At 26.9% G+C, this 15150-nt stretch overlaps 1 protein-coding gene across 2 annotated transcripts in view; it reads right to left on the reverse strand.

The window, feature by feature from the left end:
• The window catches only part of LOC107162296 (uncharacterized), a 115249-nt gene that overhangs the window by 57499 nt on the left and 42600 nt on the right, over positions 1-15150 (reverse strand). The gene's annotated exons all lie outside the window — the stretch shown is intronic.

Raw genomic sequence — 15150 nt, forward strand, 5'->3', positions numbered from 1 at the left:
ACTGTGAATAGTAAAAAAAAAGTCATACTTTTACAGTTTTCAGCGTGAGGAAGAAGAAAACGAATAACTATTTGAGTAATAACAAACCATATCAACATTATAGTAGAGGATCGTTTTCGTACTCGAAAAAAGCGTAAATCCTATGTATATATATTTAGAACTAATTATTAGGTGGGTTACGACGGAGCCCAAATGTTCAATTTTTTTGATTACTTTTAGTCATACATTTTGTCGGCGACTGCCATTTTGTGGTGTTACCAAAGATTCGGTTAAAAATTGAATGGACAAAACAAAAATATCGACCAAGTTGAGCAATATTATCACACATGCGTCCCGGATTCATGTTTTCGAGTAAAAAATTTAAGTCATAATCCTGTGTTATAATCTAATACAGATGTTAGACATCGTCAGGTCAAAAATATGTTTTCGATAACGAACGAGGTATACGAAAAATAGTAAATTATTTTAAACTATGGAAATTCCGTACTCCTAGTGCCATCTGGTGTACTCTTTATTTAGATTTCTTTACTAGCGTCCGAATCGTTAAACTTCGTAATCTGCGGTACAAATAATATTATAGTACTTGTATGTGTATTTTAATACATTGCACTGCCCCAAAACTATAGAGATACTTATCTATACTTACATAGAATATGAAAACTCCCGATTACAATAATGTTTAATTTTCAAACTTGCGGTCTATCGTCTCTTCTGCTGTATAGTTTTTTTCCTGTTAATTCGAATTCCATTCTATTTTATGACCATAGATTGATTTTTATACAAAAAATCAATAGTTGAATATTTAATGATATCAATAATTTAAATATTATGAATCACAGATAATAAATTAGTTGTTAAGAATGAAAGTCAGTGCATCGAACGATTATTAAAATATGTTTATTTATGACCAACAAGAACAATAATTTTAGCAAACAACCTGTAGGTAGGGGATTTGGTATTGAACCCACTTGACCTTTAAAAAATAAATATTTTTCATGGATGAGTATTTGTAAAATTCTTAGCATAATATACAGGGCTGTAGTAGCTGTATAATTGATTTGATGACAAAGTAACGAAAAACGTCATAATAATTAACGTTCAAATTCACATTGTTGATTCTTAAAAAATAATCATTGACTATTTTAAATGTATACCTACATAATAATAGAATACAATTTTTTTATTTTTTTTTTTTTATTGAACTTTAATAACATCAACAACAAATGTCAGGTATAAGTTATTTAGATATTTAGCATGGTATATTATAAATTATAATGGCCTTAAGTCAAAGAATTAGAATATTATGTGTTTTAAAATGTTTGTCTTATATTTTTTAGTTTGTTTTTGTGCTGTACAATCTGCTCTCTGAGCTTTACTTACTTCATACACAAATAAATCCTAATTATATACAATTATTATAGGTACTTACTAAATAAAATCACAATAACTTTATCCTGACTTGCGGAACGAGTAAGAGTATAGACTAAATGAGTTGGCTTAATTCACATATCAACGGAATATAAAAATGTTTATGCCAGATTAAGCCATTGCTGGGTTTAAGTATTACATTTATACTCGTACTTAATAGTAACGACAGCAATTATATTTCATGTAGCTCAAACAAAATTAACCTTGTGGTTAAATATTTACTCGATGTATAAAGTTATAGGTTATATATATATATATATATATATATCATTTTTATAGTATGTTTTTTGCTAACAATTTATTTTGAGACAACTCGAGGGCGAGGATAGTGAGCTCTTAATAAATACATAACAAAGTAGTTTGGTTAATATAAAATCAGAAATTACAATTTTATTGATGAAGGTGTTTTATGTTATTTCTACCATTAATTATGAATAATATATCATACATATTCAAACTTATCTTTCAACATTTTACTTGTCTAAAAAAAACGTATACAGAGTGCTTATAATATCGGTATAAACATTTTAAACGAACAATTTTTTTTTAAAATATTTATATTATTATTAGATACGTGTTAAAAAATTATTACTTGTAATAGCATCATGTGTGCTGTAATATTTTAAGATTAGAATCAAAAAAAAAAAAATTAGATACGAATACGTTTTACAACTTTATTGATTTCTATTAAAATTGTTGATGGTAACTTTAATAATATCATCATGCAAACAGTGAAAATATTATTAATTTTCATCGAGTTCTAACGTCCGGACTGACTGTAAAATCATATATATATATTTTAGTTAAAATGCATACATTATAATGTGTACCTCATGATTTATCATAAAAACTCTAAAGAAATAACTCAAGTGTAAATGTGGAGGAGGGCATAAAAGCAGGAGCACAGTAAACAAAAAGTGATAATGTTTTAGTTTGAAATTATAAATTCAATTCCAAGAAAAATTCAATAGGTGTTGTGTTTACTCACATAAGTAAATAAATAGTTATACGAAGAATTATTGTCTATTGAAAACAACATGCGACGTCATAGGGCAAGACTCTTTTGTAATTGTATTATCTGTTAGATATGTGAGATAATCGATCGATTCAGAAAATGATTTACCTAATTTAAAATTATATAATTACTTTTGATTTTTCCTTCAAATTTATGTGTAATTGTGCTTGAGATGATAGTTAAATGATAGTTAAAGCAGAAATATGTTGTGTTGAACATTTATTATTCTTTCGATAAATGAAAAACTTTAATATTTTTTTATTGTTTAAGCACAATTTAACAGGGCCGTCTTTAACTCAGGATGTATAGGTGTCTGGACCCCACTTCCACCACGGATAAAGAATTGTATGGATTATATAGTATACAGTTAGTTTTAACAAACAAATTGCACAACAGTTTTCAATAATTATTTTTCGATAATAATAAACAACGAAATAAAAAAAACATAATTCAAATACCTAACTTTTAAAATAATATATTTCACTGCATCAAATTCCATACGTCTATATATATATGAATTACGGTAGGGATTAATATTTCATAAACTTGAGAGTTAAAAGTGTACAATGGTGTCATTTTAGTTTTTAATAAGGGTAGTCAAAAGTCTCGACCAACTCGTAGACTAAACGAAAAAAGCTCACAAGCTCATCTCCGCTTATATTTTTAAAATTTTTATAGAATTGCAGAAAATTCGAAAAATAGACACCACAGTATTCCTAAATTTTCATTTTCAATTAGAATCCTATTATCGATTATAAGCTTAAGTCATATTACGCTATGAATATGTATGTTAAGTATACAATATGCATGTAACTCGAGGTAAATGCAGTATTGTTAAATAAAATTGTTATTATGATTAACATTTCTTTTTATTCATTTTTGTCGAAATATATGAATTTTAAAAATAATTACGTACGAGGCCTTGTATATTATATTTTCAAATTGTTTAACTATACAAAAAATATGATCAATACTTTCATTGCTTTGTTCAAAATCTAAAATTTTGTATATAATTCTTTGTTAATCACAAAAATACATAGGTATATAGGTACAGTATATATACCAATTGTGTAATAAACAAATCAATAAAATATTTTTAAAATAGGTATCTAAATAATTGGGTGAAATATGCAACAAAATAAATTCTGATTTGAGACGTCAGCTGCCTGTTACGATAAGTTAGGATTAGAATATAATTCAATATATCTCTTTAAATAAAATAATTTGTTTTCATCTGATTTTCGTTAGACTGATATTTTAACTTTTAAGTGTATCAATAATAATTTCACTTAATGATACAGCTTATAGAAAATAAATTTGTTCTGTGATATTTTAATATTATTATGTAATGAACTATGCTACATTAAACTTACATATAATTTTGTCTAGTCTTACATACAACATACACTAGTAATAATTCAAACCAGTTAAGTTGTATTTATTATTGCTTTATAAATTGAATGATTTTTTTTATGACTGTATAGTAGCTATAGTAGTTTACAGCTATATTTTATTATGATCTATGTCTGGGAATCAAATTGATAGACATCCCTAATTATTGTAATGACCACAGAAATTATATGATTGATTGTTGTAATTCTTCTCTTCAATATTAGTTTCATATTTTTATGAGTGTAAAAAACTCTAAGTCTTTGTACGAATATATAATTTTTTCTATATTCGTTAATATAATATATTGTACACTGACTCTTACAGTACACAATAAACAATATACTTTAAACGTTATCAAATTATATTCTATTACTCCATTGTTTACACTGTAAAAAATATTGTTAAATTTCAATTAACGGTTCAATGTAAATTTACACAGAATATGTATGCTAGTTAATTTTGCATGTAAAAGTTAATAAATTTGTCACAAATATTAAGATAAATAATGTTCACATACATTTCTGTGTAAATTTCAACTTAATGTGTTGTATATATATATACATATATATATATATAAGTAATTTTTTTGTAAATAATTTTAGATATTATAAATTGTTAAATTTGCCAAAATACACTCAATTTTTTTAGTATCATCGTTTGAAGTCATAATTATTATATATATTTTGATAAATTTAAATAAAAAATAACCCTCTGATCTTGAATAATTGTGAAATTTTAATGACTGCAATATGTACAGCAAATCCCACATAGCGGCAGTGTACGATTTGTCTTTTTTAAAACCTCATAAAATCTCTGAAATTAAAGTTCACTGATTATAGCTAGTTAAAAGTTTAATAACGTATCAAAACACGTGTCAAGTATTAATATAAATATTTCCAACCAATTTTTAATGAATTAAGTATCTTAAGATTAATTTAGTCAATTATATTCTTGTAACTGAACAATTAAATTGGAGATCAATGATCATGCAGATATTATGACCATTGAGTGAGTTTTTCATGTGTTATTATAATATGAAATTAATTAGACACTGATTAAATATTATAGTAATAATTTACAGAAAATTATTGTTTACAATTTGAAAATTCAAAAAAATTCAAAATATCTGCAAAAATAATTGTTAACCGTGTTTCTATATTATTTTAGATTTTTTGGTTACAGTATCAACTACTTGATATCTTGTATTATATTTTAAAATCATGTATAAAAAAATTTTTTTTTAATTTCTAAATAGAAATAAAATGCAAATTTTCATAGTTTTTACGTGTTTCGTTAAAATTGGAAATCAAACACTCGTAAAAACTTCTGTGGATCTAGGCCAAATAAAAATCACACACATATCATTGTCAAATTACTCCGCTCAGAATCTAAAATACATAATCATTGTAAAATCAATACATTCATCATTGCTCCGTTCAGAATCTAAATGTTAATAATAATGTTACTATTGATATTTAAGTAAAATAGAAAATTAAAAGAGTCATCGATATATATATATATATATATAACTACATATAGGTACTTACACCTATATAAAATAATACATTAGAGTGTTGAGACTTATTATATCTACGGAAAAAATCACTATCTATTATCTTATCTAGATTAAAATCTACGCAGGTCATCATTTTTTTTTAACTTAGATTAAAACATCAGTTATCTATACTAATTTTCCAGATATTTTTTTATTTATAGCATAATATACATTTTTACAATTCGTGTTTGAAAAACCATAATAATGTATCTAATTTAATATAAGCTTTATAGTAAGTATACTTACTAAAAAGTATACTTTTAAGTAGTATGAAGACTATGAACACATTTAGTGATCATAAAATAAAAAATTCCCATTTTCCGTTAATTAATTTAATGTAGGTAAGTAAATTGTTATTTCTTGTTTCTGATCGGCTATGGCAGCAGAAAACACTTTAATTTAGGTTATAATATAGTATTATTATAGTAGCTTAGTATTGAATAGCTCTCCTCAACACACACAATTTGTGTTAGATACAATATTTTTTTATTATAAGATGCTCCTAGTCTAGGTTATCTACATCTAAGGACGTTAATATTATTGAATTTTGACTATTTGAACTTGATAAAAATAATAATAATAATAATAATAATAATTTCATAAGCAATATTAAATAGAATAGTTAGAAACCAGTATTAACTAACACAAATAACTAGTACAAAACACTATGCCACAGCATATTTTATGTCTAATATAAAAAAATACAAAAAAATGCTATTTTTCGATATAAATTCAATTATTCAATTATCTTTTTCTAGATAATATTTTAGTTATCTATTCCCAACACTGAACAACGTAACATCTAACAATTATACTCCAATCAAAATGATAGTATACGACATAAGTACCTACCTGTATTAGAATTAATTGAAACACATATTCATTTCTTCAAATTGTTTAGAAATTGCCTATACAAAACGCCTAAAAATTAGGTTTATTCAGAAAAGTCTTTATAAACGCATTATAAAGTTTTACACGAGCAAATCGTATACCATCAGTTCACCCTTAAGCACGGCTTACCCACAAAGTTGGTAAACTAATATATAAATTATATTATAGTCGATAATTAATATTTGTATTTTTGAAAAAAGAAGAAAAGTGCAAATCGTTTTGCAGCAAAGCCATACGTTTTCGATAAACACTTGTCACCAGATAAATAATACACCTCGTAATGGAACGCTTTAAATTCTTTTGGAACATCACATGTATAAAATAATATGATATGAGTGAATAATATGAGTGATTGTCTCTTTTATTTACAATCTTGACGAGTACAATGTTTCATATCATACATGTATATAAACACCGGATGCCTAAATATTATATTATACATGTATATATCCGTCTAGGTCACAGTGCCGAGTTTCTTTTGAAGTCTACCGAGGGTGGGTTTTATTCGACGTTTTATTGAACCGGACTGAGTGTAAACACACAACACTGGCACCATATTATTATACTTACAAGATTTTTTTCCCCCTTTTTTTTTTTGCTCTAGTTATATCGTTGTATCAGGGTCATCCTTCGGCGGCTGCAGCAGGTATACGGATCAGAATATTTTACTATGTCCAATCGATGTATATTATTATTATTATGTATACAGTGATATTATGTATATTATATTATAGGTACACGGTACACGCGCCGATTACGAAATTTCAAAAATACAATGAGACGATGGTTTACCCTTTCGGTTTTACGACTCTTCATGTCTTCAAGGTCACACACCCAACAAAAATATTTCCCAAACGAAGTTTACGATGTCAGATAATATCAAAATAATCGTTTATATCGTATTATAATTTACAGCATCGTCACCGTCAACGCGTAGGTTCAGGTTATTACAGACGAAGAATGGTTCTAAATTTGCAGTAGATCGTATAATACTTACCATCACAATTATTAGGGATTTTAATAATTATTGTTAATACATAATCATCGAAGCATATGATATTGTTATTATTATGATATTATCTTACTTCACAAAACTTTACGAAATCGAAATACTATAAATTTATTATATACATATATGACTATCACATTTTATTGAAGTAAAAACAAGTGATAATTTTTATGAGAGGGAATATCATCGTTATTCGATAAAAACCAGTATAAGGGGTATGAAATGATGCTGTTATAATCTTCCTTTCTGCCAGATCAATTCAAACACAAAATAAGTATACTATATTGTATGGTCGGATAAAATATAGAAGGTTATAGATAACATACCTATATACTACCTATGGTAAATACCAGTAAAAAATTCACTATTATCGTTGAACCAATATATACCTAAAACAGTGTTTCTTGAATTTTTACACCGACGGATGTCTATACTAGGTAAAAATGATTGCGGAATTCATAATAAAAATAACCAAACGTAATAAAAACGATTCACGTACCCATTCTGGTATATACTTGCAGACCCCTAATAGGTGTCCACGAACTACAGTTTTGAAAAATCTGGCCTGAAAAACATCACGCATGATTAAATCGTTGCAGGTATCCATCGTGATGCCTGCATACTTAGGTATTGTACACAGGTACAATAATAGATGCGTGTCGTGGGTTACGAATTTCAAATACGCGTGAGACGGAAGTGTTACTCACGTGTATGATATGTTGTATAATATTATTTTATAATAACACGAGCCGCGTGTGCCACCTACATTATAGTCGGTTACTATGGTTGTAACTTATAAACTTACAAACTATAATATTATTATATAGTTATGTATATACGCATTCATCAGTGTAGTTATGGTACCTACACTGTGCAAAAGGTTCACAAACAGGAAAACAATTGTAAACTTGTACACGTGATTAGTTTATTATTTCATAGATCAAAATTATCATGTTTAAATGTGCTGATTTTAATTGGATTTGAAAGATTTCCATGATTAATATTGAAAAAATTATTAATTTTATATATACGAGAACACCATAAACGTGATTATTTATTGTTGTTTAAAAATTAAAAATGCTTGTATTGATTTTGTACAGTAGATATAAATTATACTATATCGAGAGGGGAAATATGAATATTTACGTACTTAAACGTGTATGCATACAATTTTAATGGCATATTGCATAATCCGAACGTAGATACTAGGTAGGTACTGCTAACATAGGTACCTACTATAGTTAGTAGGAATATAATTTACTTACGTATGTCGACTGAAATAAATATTCAAGCCCAGTTATATATACAATAATATAATTTAAATTCGCTTTTACGCATACCTACCAAATAATTTCACGGCAAATTATTTTACGTATCATGTATCAACAATACATTTCGAATAAATTAGTAAACTGAGAGTGGTTTTTGAATTAAGTGTATTATATTATTATTTTTTGAGTATTAATAGAAACGCGTGTGAACGAAAAACAATTCATTTGTGAAATGTATGTATGTATGTATATAGTATATACTATATAGTATATTATGTTATATAGTAAGGTTTACAGAATTTGAAATAGTAAAACGTGATTTATACGTCAATAAAGTAATAAAAGAATCGAAGTCGTTAATAAAAATTAAAACTCATGAAATACAATACTCATATTTACGCATCTTAAAATATAATGCTGCAATAAAATAATATATATATACCATTACGTACAAACATTCTAAAAATTATATACACAATTTATAATAAACATATTACAAAACAATTATATCGATGGTCTATTTGTTTTTTACCATATTATATAGAACTGAAAATGCAGTTTAAGCTATTAATATGAAATGCATAATACTATACCATATATTATATTGTAAACATTAGAATTTTAAATGTATACAGCCATTATATGTACTATAATGTATGTGAATAAGTGCCTCTGAATTGAATAAGTAATCGCAAAGAGCAGGTAACTTTTGAAAATTATAATATTCCCAAAATTTTGCAAAAACATTTAAAAAATTAACTAACTATAATTTTTTTTATAAAATGTTAATAAAATATTTCAAAAATATTGTATAATTTCTCATATTTTTGTTTGCAGAGTGAAAAAAGTACACGACGAGTAACGCCAGTTATAAAAACTAAAAAAAAAATAACTTATCATTGTTTTGTGAGTATCGGCAAATAGACTACCAACTGCGGATGTATGTATGCCTTTTAGACACCTATATATGGGTATACCTAATATTATTGTATAGACATATAATAGTATTTATTATTTATTATTTTATAACATAATACGTGAAATCGGGTTTCCCGATTCAAAATTCTTCGAGAGATGTCTGCAATTTATGACCACCTTTTGGATACTTGAAAAACTTGGTTCTTTTATTATATTTGTCATCAGCACAAATAAGTTTAAATGTGTTTTACGAGTTTATGACGTCAAATATATATTTCACGCAAACGTGACATAATGTATGTGTTTGACCTATAATGAGCAGGATCTAATAATAAATATATAAATATTTTAACAATATCTAGGCACCGTATAAATTATGCAATCGAGGAACACATCGTTAGGGCTAAAATAAACGATTTTTCGAACTCTTCGGTGAGTATAATGCAAGTGCCTCCTACGTTATTATAAAATATAACTTATTATCGCATATCGTCGTAAATACCGCACGCGTGAATTCGACTAATATTCATAATAATATATTAAACAGGTTTAGGTATGGGTATAAGGTATATAAATATTACATTATATGCAAATGAGATTCGACTCGTGCCCGTCAGCATGCTCACAAAAAGTATTCGCGTGCGTATATTATAATTTACGGTTACCCATTCGATAATAATAGTAATAATAATAATAATAATATATTAATATATAAAAACATATACCGCGTGCATGGTGGTGCATATACCTACGGTCGTTAAAAAACGAAAAAATAACGCACGAAGGGAAAACTCGTGTTCTTTGTTTCGACCGGTTGACAAGTTGACAGGTTGTTAAGATTCCGTGTGCACGCCGCCATGTTTTATTTTTTGGTTTTTATTTTATACGTTTTTTTCTTCATTCGTTCTGCTCGTTTCCACTTTGCGGTCTTTCAATATACGTGACCGGTTTCGTATTCCAGAACCTCGATATATAGGTAGATACTAGCTATATATATATATATATCGTATTCTCTTTTCTTTTTCCCATTACATGCGGCGTTTCTATATTATATCCCTCCACTGAAATACAATATTTTATACACGTTGGTGCATGGTATATATATTATTATGTTCGTATATAGGTATACAATCGATAATATATAAACACGCCCTCGAGAGATTTTTTAAACATTTTTTTTTTTCATTTTGGGATAAATCCAATACAATATAATTTCCCATGTAGTGCATCGTACATATGGAACGCCTACTACGTTGAAGCGCATGCAGGACGGTCGAAATTCATAATATAATAATACGTCTTACACCAATTTAAATTATAATATAATATTATAAATTATAATTTATAATATTATGTTACGAATTTAATATTTAATATAGGTAAACCTATGAATGTACATGGTTTTTAAGACAACCGTTTACCTTATTCAGTCTACCTTAGAATGTACTACTGCAACATTATACACGTGTGTGTTTTGCACTGGAACGGAAATCATAAATAATACGTATAATTAAATTGTTATTTTTTTTTTAATTCCAACAGCGTAATATATTAATTGAAGTTCTTATTTCTTTATATCTAACAAATATATAGGTAGATAATTCTTGTAACTAAATTTACAATACAAAATAATAGTTTTCAAACTGAAATTCCATTTTGAATTAGTCGAAATCGATTCGAGAATTATGTTGAATTTAAGATGCAGGAGAGATACTAGATAATATGTATTATAACGACGCGTTTATAGATAGGTAAACATATAAAATGTAGATACAATAAATTATAGTTCTTATGGTATGAGTAATAAATAATCACACTTATAATCTGCGAAAAGCAAAACAAAACTTAATGTAAGTTCTCAATAGCCTCTATTACTCGATTAGGTACCTACCGAACAATTAGTCCTACATAATACAACGTGTGTGTTGTGTGTACCTATCTAAAAGTAGATATATTTTTATATGGTATGCAGCATAAAATGTGCGTATAGTTCAGAACTGGAAACAATAACGATTATTAGGTATACAATAGCCAATAGCATCATACATATAATATTATATTATACTCGTGTATTGGATTTTGGTGTATTATATTACGTTCTTATTACATAAATATAATTGCAGATTAACAAAGGTAGTTAATATTCTGTTATTATTTTGTAGCACCAACATAAAGGTATAACTTAATATCTCTACAGTTAATATACGAAGTGTCAATATAAATTTACCATTACCTATTGTTATCATTAGCTCTGAACCCCGAAATAACATTGATGTAGAGTAGTGAAATTCGAGATATAATATTATTAAGTTCCACCATTTATATACAACAACAATCCTATAGAACTATAACTATTAGATATTCCCTATATTTGTTGTAGGTATGCGATATTTTGAAAACCTATATAAACGCATAATCCTATTACAAATTATATTGCATTCTGATAATATAATATAATATCATATATTATGAGTTTCCACCTCATTTGTTATTTGTACTTATGTAATTTATTATATTATACAGACCGTAGGTAATACCTACTAGGTATAGGTGCAGTTAGTAGTTGATCAGTTAACAATTGTAGCTATTATGATAATGCATAGTTAAATATAGGTAATATTATACACAATATAAAATCAAGCTATTGCCTTTGACGGATAATCGTTACCGACAAGAAGAATGGAATATAAAACTGATATTTAATCACTAAATGACGTATTTCTTTATGTATAAAATAATAAAAACATGGTATTTCTTTAGACAAATGTATATTAGCTATATGGTGGTGTCACGGTGAACGCATTAAATTTTAATATAATATATAAAAATAAGACTTAAAAGTTCAAAGTGACGAAATATTATAGGTAAGTACATGGAGAATTAATTATGCTCACATATATATATATATATATGTTCACATAACCAGAAAAATACTAAATTAAATAATATAATGAAGAAATATGAATTTATTTATTAAAACTATATTACCTGCAGCAATCATCTATATCCAAACGAGTAATGGAACATTCAATACATGCTTGTATAATAATATGATAAAAATTTATTTGTTTGGTAGAAAAGCTTGAAAGTTAATACAAGGCTTCTAACTTCTAACATATTGTAACAATAGCAGTTGAAGAATATTAAAAATACATAGACACGATTATTTTTATAAGCATTTAAAGTTCAAATTTTGACTAAATACGTAAAAATTACGGCAATGTTCAAATTATCTTAGTTAGAAATTCATAAAAGTTTTTCTTTTTAAATCTAAGATTTGAAAATTAAATACAAGGCTCCTAACATATTTTTACAATAGCAGTTGAAAAATAAAAGAAATATATAGTCACTATTTTTTTTTACAAGCATTCAAAGTTCGAATTTTGACAACATGTGTAAAAATCACGAAAATCATGAAAATTCGCAAATTATTTTAAACTAGAAATTCATAAAAATATTTCTTTTTAAATCTAAAATTTGAAAATTTTTTATAATCTATAATATATTCTAGACGAATAAACCATCTTCGCTCAGAATCGTTTTTCGTATACAATGATATAATATCATTGGGTTCAAATTTAATTCCATCCATTACTGCAGTAACCCACTTGTAACCTACTGTACAGCAGAGCGACATCCATGACTTACCCGCCTTTTTTTTTTATGAAGAGAGATTTTCTTAGGATACCACCGGGGAGCACTTCGCACGTACCACAAGTTAAGAAACGCTGTGCTAGAGGTTTATTATAACTACCTATTTTCCAAACAATATGTCGGTACTTTATTTAATAGATTACTTTTTAATTAAAACCATTATACATTACGAAATAAATTATATATTCACATTATTAATTTATCATAATCTCAAATTATCTCAATATTTTATAAAGCGTATATATTTACTAGTTTACTACACACGTGGAAATGTCATCAATTTTAAAAAAGTCGAAAATATTTCATTTTTATTTTCTGTATAATATATTGCATCGACTCTATGCAATATTCGTATATAGGTCACAAACGAGTATTTTTTACGTAGGTACTTAACTGTATAGGTAAGTATACATATTTAAGCGGTGCCAAATTATATATTTTTTATGCGACGGCCATACAAAAACTAATCATTTTTCATGCTACAAAATAATTCACGTTTTTACTAATAAGACCGAACGATTATAGGTAATATGCAAATATTATTTATATAATATGATTGGATTATCATCATAATTATTAAGTTTAATCACCTGCTATATAATATTTAAACATATTACAATAAAACAAGTCCACTAAAAAACATTACGTGTTTTATTGCGTATTTGAAATGGTATAATAAATATCAAACGATGCACAGTTATTGCCCATTAGTCTATTTATTACTAATAATTAATAGTAAAAGAAAAATCTCTTTAACGATTCGTTAACAGTTTCATTCAATGGATTTTAAACTATAGTAGTATTATTATAATATTTTATATACAAACAATGATAGTCAATAACCCAGTGTTTATTTTTTATTCATTTTTATTAAACACTTAGAAACACATAAAAAAGGTTTATTCGTTTTGTGTTTTATATTCAATAAAGTACTTACACGTGTAAATGTGTAATATATTTATGTATCGGTTTGGCGAGCTAGTAAAACAATAATAATATCGGCAAGCGTTTTGCATTTAATTTACAGTACCATCCTATTCTATATCATAATAAGAATTTTGAAAGTATCAATAATTATTTTAAAGGTTTTATACGTTTTCGTACTCTTGCAAGTAAAAATATGTATGCTATTGTTTTTGAAATTTTATTAGCACGCTCATTTTTCAAAAATAACTATAAGAGACCATTTCATATTATTATCGGTTATCGGCGTTATTGCTAGTCGAGTTTTCGCTAATCTATGGCTATGATATTTTTAACTATAGTGACGCTTTGTCGCATACCTATATACTTATCACTGATTGTTCAAAACCGACATGAATGTATTGATAATCATTCCTCAACTAAACCGGGGATTGACGTCAATAATCGGGGAATGTCTACGTTTACAACATTTACCAATTTTTAGGTAAATGACGTCATTTACCGCGTTTACATCATTCACCGTAATATATATATATATATATATATAATCTGCAATATACTTCGACTTCCGTATCGAATATTATTTTTATATGTGATATATTATGTGTTTTATGTAAATAAAATTGGATATTTTTTTCTCGAAACTGCCACCATCGGTAGCTGTTAGATTGTTCCGCGCGTGGTGAACATACAGACGATTATCCTGCAGGATGATCGCCCCTACAACATGCATGGTATACACTGTATACTATACAGCGACGGCATATACGAGAGCACGGTTTTTATGGCCGCCAGAGTTATACAAATGGCCTCCATAAAGGACAATCCTTAAGGGGTGTGCGACGCAACACACACACACACACACACACGCACGTATCATTACATATATAACATATTATATACAAGTATATAATAATATAAAGTGACCTCCAACACCGATTGTTTAAGGAAGCCCTGCTATAACTATGTGCTTCCGTGTGCCTATTTATAGTGCGCGTCTGTAGTATACACAATATAATATAAATTGTTAAGTACATGTGTGCTTATATATATATAAATATATAATATGACCAAAGGACCCCCGCAACGATCG

This window comes from Diuraphis noxia, unplaced genomic scaffold (genome assembly GCF_037042655.1).
Source record: "Diuraphis noxia isolate RWA-SAM2 unplaced genomic scaffold, SU_Dnox_SAM2 contig0002, whole genome shotgun sequence".
NCBI lineage: Eukaryota > Metazoa > Arthropoda > Insecta > Hemiptera > Aphididae > Diuraphis > Diuraphis noxia.